Source organism: Schistocerca gregaria, unplaced genomic scaffold (genome assembly GCF_023897955.1).
Source record: "Schistocerca gregaria isolate iqSchGreg1 unplaced genomic scaffold, iqSchGreg1.2 ptg000066l, whole genome shotgun sequence".
Lineage (NCBI taxonomy): Eukaryota > Metazoa > Arthropoda > Insecta > Orthoptera > Acrididae > Schistocerca > Schistocerca gregaria.
Genome location: NW_026061707.1, coordinates 13,104,947 through 13,129,346, shown reverse-complemented (window position 1 = coordinate 13,129,346; position 24,400 = coordinate 13,104,947). Strand labels below are relative to the sequence as shown.

Genomic DNA, 24,400 nt, shown 5'->3' with positions numbered 1-24,400 from the left:
TTCTGGATGGGACCACCCAACCCAAACGAGTACTGTGTGACGTGCTACCCGGCCGGTATTCACCGAGGTAGCCGGCTAGCTCAGTCGGTAGAGCGTCAGACTCTTAATCGCAGTGTCGTGGGTTCGATCCAGACGCTGGGCGGAACGGAATTTTGTTCCGCTGCAAGTGTAAATTACCGTTTTTCTGATTAACGAGATTTAATGGAAATAGCAACTTTAAACTTTGCCTACGTCTCTGTCAGTCGCAAGGAAGCTGTATTTGAAGGTGAAGGTGATTTTGTAGACATGTGTGAAAGACATGTTCTGAAATGCAAGTGTTGTTGTTTGGAGAGCACATCGGTTACGTGTCAGATGTGTAGCCAAGCAGTAATGAGTCGTCATAGCTGCAAATATTAGCCGGTAATATGAAGTGTTGTCAGCTGAAGTCGGATGATGCAGACGACCGTAAGGACGAAGTACCCAAGAGTACGCTAGGCCGCGCCTCTTTAGCTCAGCGGTAGAGCAGTGTTCTAATAAACCAGGAGTCGTAAGTTCCATCCTAACAGGAGAAAGATTAATTTTGGAAATCAGTTGCGCGTCGTGGCCGTATAGCAAACAGTACCTGTGATGACGAACAATTAGCGACAGGCGTTTTTTTAAGAATTACTTTCAGATGCGATTAAGGCGAATGGCGCAGATAAAGCATTTGCCAAAGCGGTACAGCATAAGGTGGGACGAGGCAGTCTGAATTACATTTTATAGATGTATTTCTCACATATCTCAGAGCCTCTCGCGATATTCGTCGTCGTCGTCGTCGTCGTCGTCGTCGCCGCCGCCGCCGCTTCTGCAGAAGTAGCAAATGGCCATCGTAGCAAATGCAGCGAGGGACGCCCTGCCTTCGATTCCGAATGCACAAAGTGTGTGGTCTTGTTTCTCAGTCTATATTTGGTCGGTCACGTCAGAGGTTGAATGTAACGAATGGGTGGGAAAGAGCAATGGGCAGCGGCTGTGTAGAACGAAAACACAAATCCTCAGGGGTGTGAGCGTTTCGAGATGAGTCGTATACATGTAAATGTTGGTCGTCAGTGACCGTGTGGCGTAATGGATAAGGCGTCGGACTTCGGATCTGAAGATTACAGGTTCGAATGCTGTCACGCCTGTGTTTTTCCAGTTCTGAAAAAGAAACATAACGTTTTAATGTAGCAATTGAGCAGTACGAAACCGTCTGAATGTTGCTGTTGACCATTTTTTGCTTGGAGATGCTCTTGAGCTTGAAACACACACAACAAGACCGGTGTTAACTAGCGAAATGGTCGGCAGAGTGCCGACACAGCGAGTTTTGACTATCACTTGCACATCTAAAACAACGTCGGAAAGTAACTCGTTCGGCTTTTGAGTCACATAAAGTATGTGCGTTAATTTTGACGCCACTAGCTCTGCATGTTGTCATGCAATTTCTTTACCTCTCAGAAATGATTATGACATAAAAGTGAAGTACGTGACGAGTGTGACGTTAGGAAAACATTAGGCATCATGGAGAGATTCTGTATGGGACCACCCAACCCAAACGAGTACTGTGTGACGTGCTACCCGGCAGGTATTCACCGAGGTAGCCGGCTAGCTCAGTCGGTAGAGCGTCAGACTCTTAATTCCAGTGTCGTGGGTTCGAGCCAGACGTTGGGCGGAACGGAATTTTGTTCCGCTGCAAGTGTAAATTACCGTTTTTCTGATTAACGAGATTTAATGGAAATAGCAACTTTAAACTTTGCCTACGTCTCTGTCAGTCGCAAGGAAGCTGTATTTGAAGGTGAAGGTGATTTTGTAGACATGTGTGAAAGACATGTTCTGAAATGCAAGTGTTGTTGTTTGGAGAGCACATCGGTTACGTGTCAGATGTGTAGCCAAACAGTAATGGGTCGTCATAGCTGCAAATATTAGCTGGTAATATGAACTGTTGTCAGCTGAAGTCGGATGATGCAGACGACCGTAAGGACGAAGTACTCAAGAGTACCGCTAGGCCGTGCCTCTTTAGCTCAGCGGTAGAGCAGTGTTCTAATACACCAGGAGTCGTAAGTTCCATCCTCACAGGAGAAAGATGAATTTTGGAAATCAGTTGCTCGTCGTGGCCGTATAGCAAACAGTATCTGTGATGACGAACAATTAGCGACAGGCGTTTTTTTAAGAATTACTTTCAGATGCGATTAAGGCGAATGGCGCAGATAAAGCATTTGCCAAAGCGGTACAGCATAAGTTGGGACGAGGCAGTCTGAATTACATTTTATAGATGTATTTCTCACATATCTCAGAGCCTCTCGCGATATTCGTCGTCGTCGTCGTCGTCGTCGTCGTCGTCGCCGCCGCCGCTTCTGCAGAAGTAGCAAATGGCCATCGTAGCAAATGCGGCGAGGGACGCCCTGCCTTCGATTCCGAATGCACAAAGTGTGTGGTCTTGTTTCTCAGTCTATATTTGGTCGGTCACGTCAGAGGTTGAATGTAACGAATGGGTGGGAAAGAGCAAGGGGCAGCGGCTGTGTAGAACGAAAACACAAATCCTCAGGGGTGTGAGCGTTTCGAGATGAGTCGTATACATGTAAATGTTGGTCGTCAGTGACCGTGTGGCCTAATGGATAAGGCGTCGGACTTCGGATCTGAAGATTACAGGTTCGAATGCTGTCACGCTTGTGTTTTTCCAGTTCTGAAAAAGAAACATAACGTTTTAATGCAGCAATTGAGCAGTACGAAACCGTCTGAATGTTGCTGTTGACCATTTTTTGCTTGGAGATGCTCTTGAGCTTGAAACACACACAACAAGACCGGTGTTAACTAGCGAAATGGTCGGCAGAGTGCCGACACAGCGAGTTTTGACTATCACTTGCACATCTAAAACAACGTCGGAAAGTAACTCGTTCGGCTTTTGAGTCACATAAAGTATGTGCGTTAATTTTGACGCCACTAGCTCTGCATGTTGTCATGCAATTTCTTTACCTCTCAGAAATGATTATGACATAAAAGTGAAGTACGTGACGAGTGTGACGTTAGGAAAACATTAGGCATCATGGAGAGATTCTGGATGGGACCACCCAACCCAAACGAGTACTGTGTGACGTGCTACCCGGCCGGTATTCACCGAGGTAGCCGGCTAGCTCAGTCGGTAGAGCGTCAGACTCTTAATCGCAGTGTCGTGGGTTCGATCCAGACGCTGGGCGGAACGGAATTTTGTTCCGCTGCAAGTGTAAATTACCGTTTTTCTGATTAACGAGATTTAATGGAAATAGCAACTTTAAACTTTGCCTACGTCTCTGTCAGTCGCGAGGAAGCTGTATTTGAAGGTGAAGGTGATTTTGTAGACATGTGTGAAAGACATGTTCTGAAATGCAAGTGTTGTTGTTTGGAGAGCACATCGGTTACGTGTCAGATGTGTAGCCAAGCAGTAATGAGTCGTCATAGCTGCAAATATTAGCCGGTAATATGAAGTGTTGTCAGCTGAAGTCGGATGATGCAGACGACCGTAAGGACGAAGTACCCAAGAGTACGCTAGGCCGCGCCTCTTTAGCTCAGCGGTAGAGCAGTGTTCTAATAAACCAGGAGTCGTAAGTTCCATCCTAACAGGAGAAAGATTAATTTTGGAAATCAGTTGCGCGTCGTGGCCGTATAGCAAACAGTACCTGTGATGACGAACAATTAGCGACAGGCGTTTTTTTAAGAATTACTTTCAGATGCGATTAAGGCGAATGGCGCAGATAAAGCATTTGCCAAAGCGGTACAGCATAAGGTGGGACGAGGCAGTCTGAATTACATTTTATAGATGTATTTCTCACATATCTCAGAGCCTCTCGCGATATTCGTCGTCGTCGTCGTCGTCGACGTCGTCGTCGCCGCCGCCGCCGCTTCTGCAGAAGTAGCAAATGGCCATCGTAGCAAATGCAGCGAGGGACGCCCTGCCTTCGATTCCGAATGCACAAAGTGTGTGGTCTTGTTTCTCAGTCTATATTTGGTCGGTCACGTCAGAGGTTGAATGTAACGAATGGGTGGGAAAGAGCAATGGGCAGCGGCTGTGTAGAACGAAAACACAAATCCTCAGGGGTGTGAGCGTTTCGAGATGAGTCGTATACATGTAAATGTTGGTCGTCAGTGACCGTGTGGCGTAATGGATAAGGCGTCGGACTTCGGATCTGAAGATTACAGGTTCGAATGCTGTCACGCTTGTGTTTTTCCAGTTCTGAAAAAGAAACATAACGTTTTAATGTAGCAATTGAGCAGTACGAAACCGTCTGAATGTTGCTGTTGACCATTTTTTGCTTGGAGATGCTCTTGAGCTTGAAACACACACAACAAGACCGGTGTTAACTAGCGAAATGGTCGGCAGAGTGCCGACACAGCGAGTTTTGACTATCACTTGCACATCTAAAACAACGTCGGAAAGTAACTCGTTCGGCTTTTGAGTCACATAAAGTATGTGCGTTAATTTTGACGCCACTAGCTCTGCATGTTGTCATGCAATTTCTTTACCTCTCAGAAATGATTATGACATAAAAGTGAAGTACGTGACGAGTGTGACGTTAGGAAAACATTAGGCATCATGGAGAGATTCTGTATGGGACCACCCAACCCAAACGAGTACTGTGTGACGTGCTACCCGGCAGGTATTCACCGAGGTAGCCGGCTAGCTCAGTCGGTAGAGCGTCAGACTCTTAATTCCAGTGTCGTGGGATCGAGCCAGACGTTGGGCGGAACGGAATTTTGTTCCGCTGCAAGTGTAAATTACCGTTTTTCTGATTAACGAGATTTAATGGAAATAGCAACTTTAAACTTTGCCTACGTCTCTGTCAGTCGCAAGGAAGCTGTATTTGAAGGTGAAGGTGATTTTGTAGACATGTGTGAAAGACATGTTCTGAAATGCAAGTGTTGTTGTTTGGAGAGCACATCGGTTACGTGTCAGATGTGTAGCCAAACAGTAATGGGTCGTCATAGCTGCAAATATTAGCTGGTAATATGAACTGTTGTCAGCTGAAGTCGGATGATGCAGACGACCGTAAGGACGAAGTACTCAAGAGTACCGCTAGGCCGTGCCTCTTTAGCTCAGCGGTAGAGCAGTGTTCTAATACACCAGGAGTCGTAAGTTCCATCCTAACAGGAGAAAGATGAATTTTGGAAATCAGTTGCGCGTCGTGGCCGTATAGCAAACAGTATCTGTGATGACGAACAATTAGCGACAGGCGTTTTTTTAAGAATTACTTTCAGATGCGATTAAGGCGAATGGCGCAGATAAAGCATTTGCCAAAGCGGTACAGCATAAGGTGGGACGAGGCAGTCTGATTTACATTTTATAGATGTATTTCTCACATATCTCAGAGCCTCTCGCGATATTCGTCGTCGTCGTCGTCGTCGTCGTCGCCGCCGCCGCCGCTTCTGCAGAAGTAGCAAATGGCCATCGTAGCAAATGCGGCGAGGGACGCCCTGCCTTCGATTCCGAATGCACAAAGTGTGTGGTCTTGTTTCTCAGTCTATATTTGGTCGGTCACGTCAGAGGTTGAATGTAACGAATGGGTGGGAAAGAGCAATGGGCAGCGGCTGTGTAGAACGAAAACACAAATCCTCAGGGGTGTGAGCGTTTCGAGATGAGTCGTATACATGTAAATGTTGGTCGTCAGTGACCGTGTGGCCTAATGGATAAGGCGTCGGACTTCGGATCTGAAGATTACAGGTTCGAATGCTGTCACGCTTGTGTTTTTCCAGTTCTGAAAAAGAAACATAACGTTTTAATGCAGCAATTGAGCAGTACGAAACCGTCTGAATGTTGCTGTTGACCATTTTTTGCTTGGAGATGCTCTTGAGCTTGAAACACACACAACAAGACCGGTGTTAACTAGCGAAATGGTCGGCAGAGTGCCGACACAGCGAGTTTTGACTATCACTTGCACATCTAAAACAACGTCGGAAAGTAACTCGTTCGGCTTTTGAGTCACATAAAGTATGTGCGTTAATTTTGACGCCACTAGCTCTGCATGTTGTCATGCAATTTCTTTACCTCTCAGAAATGATTATGACATAAAAGTGAAGTACGTGACGAGTGTGACGTTAGGAAAACATTAGGCATCATGGAGAGATTCTGTATGGGACCACCCAACCCAAACGAGTACTGTGTGACGTGCTACCCGGCCGGTATTCACCGAGGTAGCCGGCTAGCTCAGTCGGTAGAGCGTCAGACTCTCAATCGCAGTGTTGTGGGTTCGATCCAGACGCTGGGCGGAACGGAATTTTGTTCCGCTGCAAGTGTAAATTACCGTTTTTCTGATTAACGAGATTTAATGGAAATAGCAACTTTAAACTTTGCCTACGTCTCTGTCAGTCGCAAGGAAGCTGTATTTGAAGGTGAAGGTGATTTTGTAGACATGTGTGAAAGACATGTTCTGAAATGCAAGTGTTGTTGTTTGGAGAGCACATCGGTTACGTGTCAGATGTGTAGCCAAGCAGTAATGGGTCGTCATAGCTGCAAATATTAGCTGGTAATATGAACTGTTGTCAGCTGAAGTCGGATGATGCAGACGACCGTAAGGACGAAGTAACCAAGAGTACCGCTAGGCCGCGCCTCTTTAGCTCAGCGGTAGAGCAGTGTTCTAATAAACCAGGAGTCGTAAGTTCCATCCTAACAGGAGAAAGATTAATTTTGGAAATCAGTTGCGCGTCGTGGCCGTATAGCAAACAGTACCTGTGATGACGAACAATTAGCGACAGGCGTTTTTTTAAGAATTACTTTCAGATGCGATTAAGGCGAATGGCGCAGATAAAGCATTTGCCAAAGCGGTACAGCATAAGGTGGGACGAGGCAGTCTGAATTACATTTTATAGATGTATTTCTCACATATCTCAGAGCCTCTCGCGATATTCGTCGTCGTCGTCGTCGCCGTCGTCGCCGCCGCCGCCGCTTCTGCAGAAGTAGCAAATGGCAATCGTAGCAAATGCGGCGAGGGACGCCCTGCCGTCGATTCCGAATGCATAAAGTGTGTGGTCTTGTTTCTCAGTCTATATTTGGTCGGTCTCGTCAGAGGTTGAATGTAACGAATGGGTGGGAAAGAGCAAGGGGCAGCGGCTGTGTAGAACGAAAACACAACACCTCAGGGGTGTGAGCTTTTCGAGATGAGTCGTATACATGTAAATTTTGGTCGTCAGTGATCGTGTGGCCTAATGGATAAGGCGTCGGACTTCGGATCTGAAGATTACAGGTTCGAATGCTGTCACGCTTGTGTTTTTCCAGTTCTGAAAAAGAAACATAACGTTTTAATGTAGCAATTGAGCAGTACGAAACCGTCTGAATGTTGCTGTTGACCATTTTTTGCTTGGAGATGCTCTTGAGCTTGAAACACACACAACAAGACCGGTGTTAACTAGCGAAATGGTCGGCAGAGTGCCGACACAGCGAGTTTTGACTATCACTTGCACATCTAAAACAACGTCGGAAAGTAACTCGTTCGGCTTTTGAGTCACATAAAGTATGTGTGTTAATTTTGACGCCACTAGCTCTGCATGTTGTCATGCAATTTCTGTACCTCTCAGAAATGATTATGACATAAAAGTGAAGTACGTGACGAGTGTGACGTTAGGAAAACATTAGGCATCATGGAGAGTTTCTGTATGGGACCACCCAACGCAAACGAGTACTGTGTTACGTGCTACCCGGCAGGTATTCACCGAGGTAGCCGGCTAGCTCAGTCGGTACAGCGTCAGACTCTGAATCCCAGGGTCGTGGGTTCGAGCCAGACGCTGGGCTTAACGGAATTTTGTTCCGCTGCAGGTGTAAATTACCGTTTTTCTGATTAACGAGATTTAATGGAAATAGCAACTTTAAACTTTGCCTACGTCTCTGTCAGTCGCAAGGAAACTGTATTTGAAGGTGAAGGTGATTTTGTAGACATGTGTGAAAGACATGTTCTGAAATGCAAGTGTTGTTGTTTGGAGAGCACATCGGTTACGTGTCAGATGTGTAGCCAAGCAGTAATGGGTCGTCATAGCTGCAAATATTAGCTGGTAATATGAAGTGTTGTCAGCTGAAGTCGGATGATGCAGACGACCGTAAGGACGAAGTACCCAAGAGTACCGCTAGGCCGCGCCTCTTTAGCTCAGCGATAGAGCAGTGTTCTAATAAACCAGGAGTCGTAAGTTCCATCCTAACAGGAGAAAGATTAATTTTGGAAATCAGTTGCGCGTCGTGGCCGTATAGCAAACAGTACCTGTGATGACGAACAATTAGCGACAGGCGTTTTTTTAAGAATTACTTTCAGATGCGATTAAGGCGAATGGCGCAGATAAAGCATTTGCCAAAGCGGTACAGCATAAGGTGGGACGAGGCAGTCTGAATTACATTTTATAGATGTATTTCTCACATATCTCAGAGCCTCTCGCGATATTCGTCGTCGTCGTCGTCGCCGTCGTCGCCGCCGCCGCCGCTTCTGCAGAAGTAGCAAATGGCAATCGTAGCAAATGCGGCGAGGGACGCCCTGCCGTCGATTCCGAATGCATAAAGTGTGTGGTCTTCTTTCTCAGTCTATATTTGGTCGGTCTCGTCAGAGGTTGAATGTAACGAATGGGTGGGAAAGAGCAAGGGGCAGCGGCTGTGTAGAACGAAAACACAACACCTCAGGGGTGTGAGCGTTTCGAGATGAGTCGTATACAGGTAAATTTTGGTCGTCAGTGATCGTGTGGCCTAATGGATAAGGCGTCGGACTTCGGATCTGAAGATTACAGGTTCGAATGCTGTCACGCTTGTGTTTTTCCAGTTCTGAAAAAGAAACATAACGTTTTAATGTAGCAATTGAGCAGTACGAAACCGTCTGAATGTTGCTGTTGACCATTTTTTGCTTGGAGATGCTCTTGAGCTTGAAACACACACAACAAGACCGGTGTTAACTAGCGAAATGGTCGGCAGAGTGCCGACACAGCGAGTTTTGACTATCACTTGCACATCTAAAACAACGTCGGAAAGTAACTCGTTCGGCTTTTGAGTCACATAAAGTATGTGTGTTAATTTTGACGCCACTAGCTCTGCATGTTGTCATGCAATTTCTGTACCTCTCAGAAATGATTATGACATAAAAGTGAAGTACGTGACGAGTGTGACGTTAGGAAAACATTAGGCATCATGGAGAGTTTCTGTATGGGACCACCCAACGCAAACGAGTACTGTGTGACGTGCTACCCGGCAGGTATTCACCGAGGTAGCCGGCTAGCTCAGTCGGTACAGCGTCAGACTCTTAATCCCATTGTAGGGGGTTCGAGCCAGACGCTGGGCTTAACGGAATTTTGTTCCGCTGCAGGTGGAAATTACCGTTTTTCTGATTAACGAGATTTAATGGAAATAGCAACTTTAAACTTTGCCTACGTCTCTGTCAGTCGCAAGGAAACTGTATTTGAAGGTGAAGGTGATTTTGTAGACATGTGAGAAAGACATGTTCTGAAATGCAAGTGTTGTTGTTTGGACAGCACATCGGTTACGTGTCAGATGTGTAGCCAAGCAGTAATTTGTCGTCATAGCTGCAAATATTAGCCGGTAATATGAAGTGTTGTCAGCTAAAGTCTGATGATGCAGACGACCGTAAGGACGAAGTACCCAAGTGTACAGCTAGGCCGTGCCTCTTTAGCTCAGTGGTAGAGCACTGGTCTAATAAACCAGGAGTCGTAAGTTCCATTCTCACAGGAGAAAGATTAATTTTGGAAATTAGTTGCGCGTCGTGGCCGTATAGCAAACAGTACCTGTGATGACGAACAATTAGCGACAGGCGTTTTTTTAAGAATTACTTTCAGATGCGATTAAGGCGAATGGCGCAGATAAAGCATTTGCCAAAGCGGTACAGCATAAGGTGGGACGAGGCAGTCTGAATTACATTTTATAGATGTATTTCTCACATATCTCAGAGCCTCTCGCGATATTCGTCGTCGTCGTCGTCGCCGTCGTCGCCGCCGCCGCCGCTTCTGCAGAAGTAGCAAATGGCAATCGTAGCAAATGCGGCGAGGGACGCCCTGCCTTCGATTCCGAATGCACAAAGTGTGTGGTCTTGTTTCTCAGTCTATATTTGGTCGGTCTCGTCAGAGGTTGAATGTAACGAATGGGTGAGAAAGAGCAAGGGGCAGCGGCTGTGTAGAACGAAAACACAAATCCTCAGGGGTGTGAGCGTTTCGAGATGAGTCGTATACATGTAAATGTTGGTCGTCAGTGACCGTGTGGCCTAATGAATAAGGCGTCGGACTTCGGATCTGAAGATTACAGGTTCGAATGCTGTCACGCTTGTGTTTTTCCAGTTCTGAAAAAGAAACATAACGTTGTAATGTAGCAATTGAGCAGTACGAAACCGTCTGAATGTTGCTGTTGACCATTTTTTGCGTTGAGATGCTCTTGAGCTTGAAACACACACAACAAGACCGGTGTTAACTAGCGAAATGGTCGGCAGAGTGCCGACACAGCGAGTTTTGACTATCACTTGCACATCTAAAACAACGTCGGAAAGTAACTCGTTCGGCTTTTGAGTCACATAAAGTATGTGCGTTAATTTTGACGCCACTAGCTCTGCATGTTGTCATGCAATTTCTTTACCTCTCAGAAATGATTATGACATAAAAGTGAAGTACGTGACGAGTGTGACGTTAGGAAAACATTAGGCATCATGGAGAGATTCTGTATGGGACCACCCAACCCAAACGTGTACTGTGTGACGTGCTACCCGGCAGGTATTCACCGAGGTAGCCGGCTAGCTCAGTCGGTAGAGCGTCAGACTCTTAATCCCAGTGTCGTGGGTTCGAGCCAGACGCTGGGCGGAACGGAATTTTGTTCCGCTGCAAGTGTAAATTACCGTTTTTCTGATTAACGAGATTTAATGGAAATAGCAACTTTAAACTTTGCCTACGTCTCTGTCAGTCGCAAGGAAGCTGTATTTGAAGGTGAAGGTGATTTTGTAGACATGTGTGAAAGACATGTTCTGAAATGCAAGTGTTGTTGTTTGGAGAGCACATCGGTTACGTGTCAGATGTGTAGCCAAGCAGTAATGGGTCGTCATAGCTGCAAATATTAGCTGGTAATATGAAGTGTTGTCAGCTGAAGTCGGATGATGCAGACGACCGTAAGGACGAAGTACCCAAGAGTACCGCTAGGCCGCGCCTCCTTAGCTCAGCGGTAGAGCACTGGTCTAACAAACCAGGAGTCGTAAGTTCCATCCTAACAGGAGAAAGATTAATTTTGGAAATCAGTTGCGCGTCGTGGCCGTATAGCAAACAGTACCTGTGATGACGAACAATTAGCGACAGGCGTTTTTTTAAGAATTACTTTCAGATGCGATTAAGGCGAATGGCGCAGATAAAGCATTTGCCAAAGCGGTACAGCATAAGGTGGGACGAGGCAGTCTGAATTACATTTTATAGATGTATTTCTCACATATCTCAGAGCCTCTCGCGATATTCGTCGTCGTCGTCGTCGCCGTCGTCGCCGCCGCCGCCGCTTCTGCAGAAGTAGCAAATGGCAATCGTAGCAAATGCGGCGAGGGACGCCCTGCCTTCGATTCCGAATGCACAAAGTGTGTGGTCTTGTTTCTCAGTCTATATTTGGTCGGTCTCGTCAGAGGTTGAATGTAACGAATGGGTGAGAAAGAGCAAGGGGCAGCGGCTGTGTAGAACGAAAACACAAATCCTCAGGGGTGTGAGCGTTTCGAGATGCGTCGTATACATGTAAATGTTGGTCGTCAGTGACCGTGTGGCCTAATGGATAAGGCGTCGGACTTCGGATCTGAAGATTACAGGTTCGAATGCTGTCACGCTTGTGTTTTTCCAGTTCTGAAAAAGAAACATAACGTTGTAATGTAGCAATTGAGCAGTACGAAACCGTCTGAATGTTGCTCTTGACCATTTTTTGCGTGGAGATGCTCTTGAGCTTGAAACACACACAACAAGACCGGTGTTAACTAGCGAAATGGTCGGCAGAGTGCCGACACAGCGAGTTTTGACTATCACTTGCACATCTAAAACAACGTCGGAAAGTAACTCGTTCGGCTTTTGAGTCACATAAAGTATGTGCGTTAATTTTGACGCCACTAGCTCTGCATGTTGTCATGCAATTTCTTTACCTCTCAGAAATGATTATGACATAAAAGTGAAGTACGTGACGAGTGTGACGTTAGGAAAACATTAGGCATCATGGAGAGATTCTGTATGGGACCACCCAACCCAAACGAGTACTGTGTGACGTGCTACCCGGCAGGTACTCACCGAGGTAGCCGGCTAGCTCAGTCGGTAGAGCGTCAGACTCTTAATCCTAGTGTCGTGGGTTCGAGCCATATGCTGGGCGGAACGGAATTTTGTTCCGCTGCAAGTGTAAATTACCGTTTTTCTGATTAACGAGATTTAATGGAAATAGCTACTTTAAACTTTGCCTACGTCTCTGTCAGTCGCAAGGAAGCTGTATTTGAAGGTGAAGGTGATTTTGTAGACATGTGTGAAAGACATCTTCTGAAATGCAAGTGTTGTTGTTTGGAGAGCACATCGGTTACGTGTCAGATGTGTAGCCAAGCAGTAATGGGTCGTCATAGCTGCAAATATTAGCTGGTAATATGAAGTGTTGTCAGCTGAAGTCGGATGATGCAGACGACCGTAAGGACGAAGTACCCAAGAGTACCGCTAGGCCGCGCCTCTTTAGCTCAGCGGTAGAGCAGTGTTCTAATAAACCAGGAGTCGTAAGTTCCATCCTAACAGGAGAAAGATTAATTTTGGAAATCAGTTGCGCGTCGTGGCCGTATAGCAAACAGTACCTGTGATGACGAACAATTAACGACAGGCGTTTTTTTAAGAATTACTTTCAGATGCGATTAAGGCGAATGGCGCAGATAAAGCATTTGCCAAAGCGGTACAGCATAAGGTGGGACGAGGCAGTCTGAATTACATTTTATAGATGTATTTCTCACATATCTCAGAGCCTCTCGCGATATTCGTCGTCGTCGTCGTCGCCGTCGTCGCCGCCGCCGCCGCTTCTGCAGAAGTAGCAAATGGCAATCGTAGCAAATGCGGCGAGGGACGCCCTGCCTTCGATTCCGAATGCACAAAGTGTGTGGTCTTGTTTCTCAGTCTATATTTGGTCGGTCACGTCAGAGGTTGAATGTAACGAATGGGTGGGAAAGAGCAAGGGGCAGCGGCTGTGTAGAACGAAAACACAAATCCTCAGGGGTGTGAGCGTTTCGAGATGAGTCGTATACATGTAAATGTTGGTCGTCAGTGACCGTGTGGCCTAATGGATAAGGCGTCGGACTTCGGATCTGAAGATTACAGGTTCGAATGCTGTCACGCTTGTGTTTTTCCAGTTCTGAAAAAGAAACATAACGTTTTAATGTAGCAATTGAGCAGTACGAAACCGTCTGAATGTTGCTGTTGACCATTTTTTGCTTGGAGATGCTCTTGAGCTTGAAACACACACAACAAGACCGGTGTTAACTAGCGAAATGGTCGGCAGAGTGCCGACACAGCGAGTTTTGACTATCACTTGCACATCTAAAACAACGTCGGAAAGTATCTCGTTCGGCTTTTGAGTCACATAAAGTATGTGCGTTAATTTTGACGCCACTAGCTCTGCATGTTGTCATGCAATTTCTTTACCTCTCAGAAATGATTATGACATAAAAGTGAAGTACGTGACGAGTGTGACGTTAGGAAAACATTAGGCATCATGGAGAGAAGCTGTATGGGACCACCCAACCCAAACAAGTACTGTGTGACGTGCTACCCGGCAGGTATTCACCGAGGTAGCCGGCTAGCTCAGTCGGTACAGCGTCAGACTCTTAATCCCAGGGTCGTGGGTTCGAGCCAGACGCTGGGCTTAACGGAATTTTGTTCCGCTGCAGGTGTAAATTACCGTTTTTCTGATTAACGAGATTTAATGGAAATAGCAACTTTAAACTTTGCCTACGTCTCTGTCAGTCGCAAGGAAACTGTATTTGAAGGTGAAGGTGATTTTGTAGACATGTGTGAAAGACATGTTCTGAAATGCAAGTGTTGTTGTTTGGAGAGCACATCGGTTACGTGTCAGATGTGTAGCCAAGCAGTAATGGGTCGTCATAGCTGCAAATATTAGCTGGTAATATGAAGTGTTGTCAGCTGAAGTCGGATGATGCAGACGACCGTAAGGACGAAGTACCCAAGAGTACCGCTAGGCCGCGCCTCTTTAGCTCAGCGGTAGAGCAGTGTTCTAATAAACCAGGGGTTCGTAAGTTCCATCCTAACAGGAGAAAGATTAATTTTGGAAATCAGTTGCGCGTCGTGGCAGTATAGCAAACAGTACCTGTGATGACGAACAATTAGCGACAGGCGTTTTTTTAAGAATTACTTTCAGATGCGATTAAGGCGAATGGCGCAGATAAAGCATTTGCCAAAGCGGTACAGCATAAGGTGGGACGAGGCAGTCTGAATTACATTTTATAGATGTATTTCTCACATATCTCAGAGCCTCTCGCGATATTCGTCGTCGTCGTCGTCGTCGCCGTCGTCGCCGCCGCCGCCGCTTCTGCAGAAGTAGCAAATGGCAATCGTAGCAAATGCGGCGAGGGACGCCCTGCCTTCGATTCCGAATGCACAAAGTGTGTGGTCTTGTTTCTCAGTCTATATTTGGTCGTTCTCGTCAGAGGTTGAATGTAACGAATGGGTGGGAAAGAGCAAGGGGCAGCGGCTGTGTAGAACGAAAACACAAATCCTCAGGGGTGTGAGCGTTTCGAGATCAGTCGTATACATGTAAATGTTGGTCGTCAGTGATCGTGTGGCCTAATGGATAAGGCGTCGGACTTCGGATCTGAAGATTACAGGTTCGAATGCTGTCACGCTTGTGTTTTTCCAGTTCTGAAAAAGAAACATAACGTTTTAATGTAGCAATTGAGCAGTACGAAACCGTCTGAATGTTGCTGTTGACCATTTTTTGCTTGGAGATGCTCTTGAGCTTGAAACACACACAACAAGACCGGTGTTAACTAGGGAAATGGTCGGCAGAGTGCCGACACAGCGAGTTTTGACTATCACTTGCACATCTAAAACAACGTCGGAAAGAAACTCGTTCGGCTTTTGAGTCACATAAAGTATGTGTGTTAATTTTGACGCCACTAGCTCTGCATGTTGTCATGCAATTTCTGTACCTCTCAGAAATGATTATGACATAAAAGTGAAGTACGTGACGAGTGTGACGTTAGGAAAACATTAGGCATCATGGAGAGTTTCTGTATGGGACCACCCAACGCAAACGAGTACTGTGTTACGTGCTACCCGGCAGGTATTCACCGAGGTAGCCGGCTAGCTCAGTCGGTACAGCGTCAGACTCTGAATCCCAGGGTCGTGGGTTCGAGCCAGACGCTGGGCTTAACGGAATTTTGTTCCGCTGCAGGTGTAAATTACCGTTTTTCTGATTAACGAGATTTAATGGAAATAGCAACTTTAAACTTTGCCTACGTCTCTGTCAGTCGCAAGGAAACTGTATTTGAAGGTGAAGGTGATTTTGTAGACATGTGTGAAAGACATGTTCTGAAATGCAAGTGTTGTTGTTTGGACAGCACATCGGTTACGTGTCAGATGTGTAGCCAAGCAGTAATTTGTCGCCATAGCTGCAAATATTAGCCGGTAATATGAAGTGTTGTCAGCTAAAGTCTGATGATGCAGACGACCGTAAGGACGAAGTACCCAAGAGTACCGCTAGGCCGCGCCTCTTTAGCTCAGTGGTAGAGCAGTGGTCTAATAAACCAGGGGTCGTAAGTTCCATTCTCACAGGAGAAAGATTAATTTTGGAAATTAGTTGCGCGTCGTGGCCGTATAGCAAACAGTACCTGTGATGACGAACAATTAGCGACAGGCGTTTTTTTAAGAATTACTCTCAGATGCGATTAAGGCAAATGGCGCAGATAAAGCATTTGCCAAAGCGGTACAGCATAAGGTGGGACGAGGCAGTCTGAATTACATTTTATAGATGTATTTCTCACATATCTCAGAGCCTCTCGCGATATTCGTCGTCGTCGTCGTCGTCGCCACCGCCGCCGCCGCCGCTTCTGCAGAAGTAGCAAATGGCAATCGTAGCAAATGCGGCGAGGGACGCCCTGCCTTCGATTCCGAATGCACAAAGTGTGTGGTCTTGTTTCTCAGTCTATATTTGGTCGGTCTCGTCAGAGGTTGAATGTAACGAATGGGTGGGAAAGAGCAAGGGGCAGCGGCTGTGTAGAACGAAAACACAAATCCTCAGGGGTGTGAGCGTTTCGAGATGAGTCGTATACATGTAAATGTTGGTCGTCAGTGACCGTGTGGCCTAATGGATAAGGCTTTGGACTTCGGATCTGAAGATTACAGGTTCGAATGCTGTCACGCTCGTGTTTTTCCAGTTCTGAAAAAGAAACATACCGTTTTAATGTAGCAATTGAGCACTACGAAACCGTCTGAATGTTGCTGTTGACCATTTTTTGCTTGGAGATGCTCTTGAGCTTCAAACACACACAACAAGACCGGTGGTAACTAGCGAAATGGTCGGCAGAGTGCCGACACAGCGAGTTTTGACTGGCACTTGCACATCTAAAACAATGTCGGAAAGTAACTCGTTCGGCTTTTGAGTCACATAAAGTATGTGTGTTAATTTTGACGCCACTAGCTCTGCATGTTGTCATGCAATTTCTTTACCTCTCAGAAATGATTATGACATAAAAGTGAAGTACGTGACGAGTGTGACGTTAGGAAAACGTTAGGCATCATGGAGAGATTCTGTATGGGACCACCCACCCCAAACGAGTACTGTGTGACGTGCTACCCGGCAGGTATTCACCGATGTAGCCGGCTAGCTCAGTCGGTAGAGCGTCAGACTGTTAATCCCAGGGTCGTGGGTTCGAGCCAGACGCTGGGCGGAACGGAATTTTGTTCCGCTGCAGGTGTAAATTACCGTTTTTCTGATTAACGAGATTTAATGGAAATAGCAACTTTAAACTTTGCCTACGTCTCTGTCAGTCGTAAGGAAACTGTATTTGAAGGTGAAGGTGATTTTGTAGACATGTGTGAAAGACATGTTCTGAAATGCAAGTGTTGTTGTTTGGAGAGAACATTGGTTACGTGTCAGATGTGTAGCTAAGCAGTAATGGGTCGTCATAGCTGCAAATATTAGCCGGTAATATGAAGTGTTGTCAGCTGAAGTCGGATGATGCAGACGACCGTAAGGACGAAGTACCCAACAGTACCGCTAGGCCGCGCCTCTTTAGCTCAGCGGTAGAGCACTGTTCTAATAAACCAGGAATTGTAAGTTCCATCCTAACAGGAGAAAGATGAATTTTGGGAATCAGTTGTGCGTCGTGGCCGTATAGCAAACAGTATCTGTGATGACGAACAATTAGCGACAGGCGTTTTTTTAAGAATTACTCTCAGATGTGATTAAGGCGAATGGCGCAGATAAAGCATTTACCAAAGCGGTACAGCATACGATGGGACGAGGCAGTCTGAATTACTTTTTATAGATGTATTTCTCACATATCTCAGAGCCTCTCGCGGTCGTCGTCGTCGTCGTCGTCGTCGTCGTCGGCGCCGCCGCTTCTGCAGAAGTAGCAAATGGCCAGCGTAGCAAATCCGGCGAGGGACGCCCTGCCTTCGATTCCGAATGCACAAAGTGTGTGGTCTTGTTTCTCTGTCTATATTTGGTCGGTCTCGTAAGAGGTTGAATGTACCGAGTGGGTGGGAAAGAGCAAGCGGCAGCGGCTGTGTAGAACGAAAACACAAATCCTCAGGGGTGTGAGCGTTTCAAGATGAGTCGTATACATGTTATAGCTAGTCGTCAGTGACCGTGTGGCCTAATGGATAAGGCGTCGGACTTAGGATCTGAAGATTACAGGTTCGAATGCTGTCACGGTCGTGTTTTTCCAGTTCTGAAAAAGAAACATACCGTTTTAATGTAGCAATTGAGCACTACGAAACCGTCTGAATGTTGCTGTTGACCATATTTTGCTTGGAGATGCTCTTGAGCTTGAAACACACACAACAAGACCGGTGTTAACTAGCGAAATGGTCGGCAGAGTGCCGACACCGCGAGTTTTGACTGGCACTTACACATCTAAAACAACGTCGGAAAGTAACTCGTTCGGCTTTTGAGTCACATAAAGTATGTGTGTTAATTTTGACGCCACTAGCTCTGCATGTTGTCATGCCATTTCTTTACCTCTCAGAAATGATTATGACATAAAAGTGACGTACGTGACGAGTGTGACGTTAGGAAAACATTAGGCAGCATGGAGAGATTCTGTATGGGACCACCCAACCCAAACGAGTACTGTGTGACGTGCTACCCGGCAGGTATTCGCCGAGGTAGCCGGCTAGCGCAGTCGGTAGAGCGTCAGACTCTTAATCCCAGGGTCGTGGGTTCGAGCCACACGCTGGGAAGAACGGAATTTTGTTCCGCTGCAGATTTAAATTACCGTTTTTCTGATTACCGAGATGTAATGGAAAAAGCAACTTTAAACTTTGCCTATGTCTCTGTCAGTCACATGAAAACTGTATTTGAAGGTGAAGGTGATTTTGTAGACATGTGTGAAAGACATGTTCTGAAATGCAAGTGTTGTTGTTTGGAGAGAACATTGGTTACGTGTCAGATGTGTAGCTAAGCAGTAATGGGTCGTCATAGCTGCAAATATTAGCCGGTAATATGAAGTGTTGTCAGCTGAAGTCGGATGATGCAGACGACCGTAAGGACGAAGTACCCAAGAGTACCGCTAGGCCGCGCCACTTTAGCTCAGCGGTAGTGCAGTGTTCTAATAAACCAGAAATCGTAAGTTCCATCCTAACAGGAGAAAGATGAATTTTGGAAATCAGTTGCGCGTCGTGGCCGTATAGCAAACAGTATCTGTGATGACGAACAATTAGCGACAGGCGTTTTTTTAAGAATTACTCGCCGCCGCCGCCGCTTCTGCAGAAGTAGCAAATGGCCAGCGTAGCAAATCCGGCGAGGGACGCCCTGCCTTCGATTCCGAATGCACAAAGTGTGTGGTCTTGTTTCTCTGTCTATATTTGGTCGGTCTCGTAAGAGGTTGAATGTACCGAGTGGGTGGGAAAGAGCAAGCGGCAGCGGCTGTGTAGAACGAAAACACAAATCCTCAGGGGTGTGAGCGTTTCAAGATGAGTCGTATACATGTTATAGCTAGTCGTCAGTGACCGTGTGGCCTAATGGATAAGGCGTCGGACTTAGGATCTGAAGATTACAGGTTCGAATGCTGTCACGGTCGTGTTTTTCCAGTTCTGAAAAAGAAACATACCGTTTTAATGTAGCAATTGAGCACTACGAAACCGTCTGAATGTTGCTGTTGACCATATTTTGCTTGGAGATGCTCTTGAGCTTGAAACACACACAACAAGACCGGTGTTAACTAGCGAAATGGTCGGCAGAGTGCCGACACCGCGAGTTTTGACTGGCACTTACACATCTAAAACAACGTCGGAAAGTAACTCGTTCGGCTTTTGAGTCACATAAAGTATGTGTGTTAATTTTGACGCCACTAGCTCTGCATGTTGTCATGCCATTTCTTTACCTCTCAGAAATGATTATGACATAAAAGTGACGTACGTGACGAGTGTGACGTTAGGAAAACATTAGGCAGCATGGAGAGATTCTGTATGGGACCACCCAACCCAAACGAGTACTGTGTGACGTGCTACCCGGCAGGTATTCGCCGAGGTAGCCGGCTAGCGCAGTCGGTAGAGCGTCAGACTCTTAATCCCAGGGTCGTGGGTTCGAGCCACACGCTGGGAAGAACGGAATTTTGTTCCGCTGCAGATTTAAATTACCGTTTTTCTGATTACCGAGATGTAATGGAAAAAGCAACTTTAAACTTTGCCTATGTCTCTGTCAGTCACATGAAAACTGTATTTGAAGGTGAAGGTGATTTTGTAGACATGTGTGAAAGACATGTTCTGAAATGCAAGTGTTGTTGTTTGGAGAGAACATTGGTTACGTGTCAGATGTGTAGCTAAGCAGTAATGGGTCGTCATAGCTGCAAATATTAGCCGGTAATATGAAGTGTTGTCAGCTGAAGTCGGATGATGCAGACGACCGTAAGGACGAAGTACCCAAGAGTACCGCTAGGCCGCGCCACTTTAGCTCAGCGGTAGTGCAGTGTTCTAATAAACCAGAAATCGTAAGTTCCATCCTAACAGGAGAAAGATGAATTTTGGAAATCAGTTGCGCGTCGTGGCCGTATAGCAAACAGTATCTGTGATGACGAACAATTAGCGACAGGCGTTTTTTTAAGAATTACTCGCCGCCGCCGCCGCTTCTGCAGAAGTAGCAAATGGCCAGCGTAGCAAATCCGGCGAGGGACGCCCTGCCTTAGATTCCGAATGCACAAAGTGTGTGGTCTTGTTTCTCAGTCTATATTTGGTCGGTCTCGTAAGAGGTTGAATGTACCGAGTGGGTGGGAAAGAGCAAGCGGCAGCGGCTGTGTAGAACGAAAACACAAATCCTCAGGGGTGTGAGCGTTTCAAGATGAGTCGTATACATGTTATAGCTAGTCGTCAGTGACCGTGTGGCCTAATGGATAAGGCGTCGGACTTAGGATCTGAAGATTACAGGTTCGAATGCTGTCACGGTCGTGTTTTTCCAGGTCTGAAAAAGAAACATACCGTTTTAATGTAGCAATTGAGCACTACGAAACCGTCTGAATGTTGCTGTTGACCATTTTTTGCTTGGAGATGCTCTTGAGCTTGAAACACACACAACAAGACCGGTGTTAACTAGCGAAATGATCGGCAGAGTGCCGACACCGCGAGTTTTGACTGGCACTTACACATCTAAAACAACGTCGGAAAGTAACTCGTTCGGCTTTTGAGTCACATAAAGTATGTGTGTTAATTTTGACGCCACTAGCTCTGCATGTTGTCATGCCATTTCTTTACCTCTCAGAAATGATTATGACATAAAAGTGACGTACGTGACGAGTGTGACGTTAGGAAAACATTAGGCAGCATGGAGAGATTCTGTATGGGACCACCCAACCCAAACGAGTACTGTGTGACGTGCTACCCGGCAGGTATTCGCCGAGGTAGCCGGCTAGCGCAGTCGGTAGAGCGTCAGACTCTTAATCCCAGGGTCGTGGGTTCGAGCCACACGCTGGGAGGAACGGAATTTTGTTCCGCTGCAGATGTAAATTACCGTTTTTCTGATTACCGAGATGTAATGGAAAAAGCAACTTTAAACTTTGCCTATGTCTCTGTCAGTCACAAGAAAACTGTATTTGAAGGTGAAGGTGATTTTGTAGACATGTGTGAAAGACATGTTCTGAAATGCAAGTGTTGTTGTTTGGAGAGAACATTGGTTACGTGTCAGATGTGTAGCTAAGCAGTAATGGGTCGTCATAGCTGCAAATATTAGCCGGTAATATGAAGTGTTGTCAGCTGAAGTCGGATGATGCAGACGACCGTAAGGACGAAGTACCCAAGAGTACCGCTAGGCCGCGCCTCTTTAGCTCAGCGGTAGAGCAGTGTTCTACTAAACCAGGAGTCGTAAGTTCCATCCTAACAGGAGAAAGATGAATTTTGGAAATCAGTTGTGCGTCGTGGCCGTATAGCAAACAGTATCTGTGATGACGAACAATTACCGACAGGCGTTTTTTTAAGAATTACTCTCAGATGTGATTAAGGCGAATGGCGCAGATAAAGCATATACCAAAGCGGTACAGCATACGGTGGGACGAGGCAGTCTGAATTACATTTTATAGATGTATTTCTCACATATCTCAGAGCCTCTCGCGGTCGTCGTCGTCGTCGTCGTCGTCGTCGTCGGCGCTTCTGCAGAAGTAGCAAATGGCCAGCGTAGCAAATCCGGCGAGGGACGCCCTGCCTTCGATTCCGAATGCACAAAGTGTGTGGTCTTGTTTCTCAGTCTATATTTGGTCGGTCTCGTAAGAGGTTGAATGTACCGAGTGGGTGGGAAAGAGCAAGCGGCAGCGGCTGTGTAGAACGAAAACACAAATCCTCAGGGGTGTGAGCGTTTCGAGATGAGTCGTATACATGTTATAGTTGGTCGTCAGTGACCGTGTGGCCTAATGGATAAGGCGTCGGACTTCGGATCTGAAGATTACAGGTTCGAATGCTGTCACGGTCGTGTTTTTCCAGTTCTGAAAAAGAAACATACCGTTTTAATGTAGCAATTGAGCACTACGAAACCGTCTGAATGTTGCTGTTGACCATTTTTTGCTTGGAGATGCTCTTGAGCTTGAAACACACGCAACAAGACCGGTGTTAACTAGCGAAATGGTCGGCAGAGTGCCGACACCGCGAGTTTTGACTGGCACTTACACATCTGAAACAACGTCGGAAAGTAACTCGTTCGGCTTTTGAGTCACATAAAGTATGTGTGTTAATTTTGACGCAACTAGCTCTGCATGTTGTCATGCAATTTCCTTACCTCTCGGAAATGATTATGACATAAAAGTGAAGTACGTGTCGAGTGTGACGTTAGGAAAACATTAGGCAGCATGGAGAGATTCTGTATGGGACCACCCAACCCAAACGAGTACTATGTGACATGCAACCTGGCAGGTATTCGCCGAGGTAGCCGGCTAGCGCAGTCGGTAGAGCGTCAGACTCTTAATCCCAGGGTCGTGGGTTCGAGCCACACGCTGGGAGGAACGGAATTTTGTTCCGCTGCAGATGTAAATTACCGTTTTTCTGATTACCGAGATGTAATCTAAAAAGCAACTTTAAACTTTGCCTATGTCTCTGTCAGTCACAAGAAAACTGTATTTGAAGGTGAAAGTGATTTTGTAGACATGTGTGAAAGACATGTTCTGAAATGCAAGTGTTGTTGTTTGGAGAGAACATTGGTTACGTGTCAGATGTGTAGCTAAGCAGTAATGGGTCGTCATAGCTGCAAATATTAGCCGGTAATATGAAGTGTTGTCAGCTGAAGTCGGATGATGCAGACGGCCGTAAGGACGAAGTACCCAAGAGTACCGCTAGGCCGCGCCTCTTTAGCTCAGCGGTAGAGCAGTGTTCTAATAAACCAGGAGTCGTAAGTTCCGTCCTAACAGGAGAAAGATGAATTTTGGAAATCAGTTGTGCGTCGTGGCCGTATAGCAAACAGTATCTGTGATGACGAACAATTAGCGACAGGCGTTTTTTTAAGAATTACTCTCAGATGTGATTAAGGCGAATGGCGCAGATAAAGCATTTACCAAAGCGGTACAGCATACGGTGGGACGAGGCAGTCTGAATTACATTTTATAGATGTATTTCTCACATATCTCAGAGCCTCTCGCGGTCGTCGTCGTCGTCGTCGTCGTCGTCGTCGGCGCTTCTGCAGAAGTAGCAAATGGCCAGCGTAGCAAATCCGGCGAGGGACGCCCTGCCTTCGATTCCGAATGCACAAAGTGTGTGGTCTTGTTTCTCAGTCTATATTTGGTCGGTCTCGTAAGAGGTTGAATGTACCGAGTGGGTGGGAAAGAGCAAGCGGCAGCGGCTGTGTAGAACGAAAACACAAATCCTCAGGGGTGTGAGCGTTTCGAGATGAGTCGTATACATGTTATAGTTGGTCGTCAGTGACCGTGTGGCCTAATGGATAAGGCGTCGGACTTCGGATCTGAAGATTACAGGTTCGAATGCTGTCACGGTCGTGTTTTTCCAGTTCTGAAAAAGAAACATACCGTTTTAATGTAGCAATTGAGCACTACGAAACCGTCTGAATGTTGCTGTTGACCATTTTTTGCTTGGAGATGCTCTTGAGCTTGAAACACACACAACAAGACCGGTGCTAACTAGTGAAATGGTCGGCAGAGTGCCGACACCGCGAGTTTTAACTGGCACTTACACATCTGAAACAACGTCGGAAAGTAACTCGTTCGGCTTTTGAGTCACATAAAGTATGTGTGTTAATTTTGACGCAACTAGCTCTGCATGTTGTCATGCAATTTCTTTACCTCTCAGAAATGATTATGACATAAAAGTGAAGTACGTGACGAGTGTGACGTTAGGAAAACATTAGGCAGCATGGAGAGATTCTGTATGGGACCACCCAACCCAAACGAGTACTGTGTGACGTGCTACCCGGCAGGTTTCGCAGAGGTAGCCGGCTAGCGCAGTCGGTAGAGCGTCAGACTGTTAATCCCAGGGTCGTGGGTTCGAGCCACACGCTGGGAGGAACGGAATTTTGTTCCGCTGCAGATGTAAATTACCGTTTTTCTGATTACCGAGATGTAATCTAAAAAGCAACTTTAAACTTTGCCTATGTCTCTGTCAGTCACAAGAAAACTGTATTTGAAGGTGAAAGTGATTTTGTAGACATGTGTGAAAGACATGTTCTGAAATGCAAGTGTTGTTGTTTGGAGAGAACATTGGTTACGTGTCAGATGTGTAGCTAAGCAGTAATGGGTCGTCATAGCTGCAAATATTAGCCGGTAATATGAAGTGTTGT

The 24,400-nt window shown here is 46.2% G+C and overlaps 5 non-coding genes across 5 annotated transcripts; all 5 read left to right on the top strand.

The window, feature by feature from the left end:
- The first annotated feature begins 17,784 nt into the window (after window positions 1-17,784).
- Trnal-uag (transfer RNA leucine (anticodon UAG)) lies at window positions 17,785-17,857 on the top strand. The gene has a single exon. It is a non-coding gene; the product is annotated as a tRNA-Leu (tRNA).
- Window positions 17,858-19,147: 1,290 nt separating this feature from the next.
- Window positions 19,148-19,220, top strand: Trnal-uag (transfer RNA leucine (anticodon UAG)). Its single transcript has one exon. It is a non-coding gene; the product is annotated as a tRNA-Leu (tRNA).
- A 1,290-nt stretch (window positions 19,221-20,510) lies between these two features.
- Trnal-uag (transfer RNA leucine (anticodon UAG)) lies at window positions 20,511-20,583 on the top strand. Its single transcript has one exon. It is a non-coding gene; the product is annotated as a tRNA-Leu (tRNA).
- A 1,437-nt stretch (window positions 20,584-22,020) lies between these two features.
- Trnar-ucg (transfer RNA arginine (anticodon UCG)) lies at window positions 22,021-22,093 on the top strand. Its single transcript has one exon. It is a non-coding gene; the product is annotated as a tRNA-Arg (tRNA).
- Window positions 22,094-23,530: 1,437 nt separating this feature from the next.
- Trnar-ucg (transfer RNA arginine (anticodon UCG)) lies at window positions 23,531-23,603 on the top strand. Its single transcript has one exon. It is a non-coding gene; the product is annotated as a tRNA-Arg (tRNA).
- Window positions 23,604-24,400: the final 797 nt, after the last annotated feature.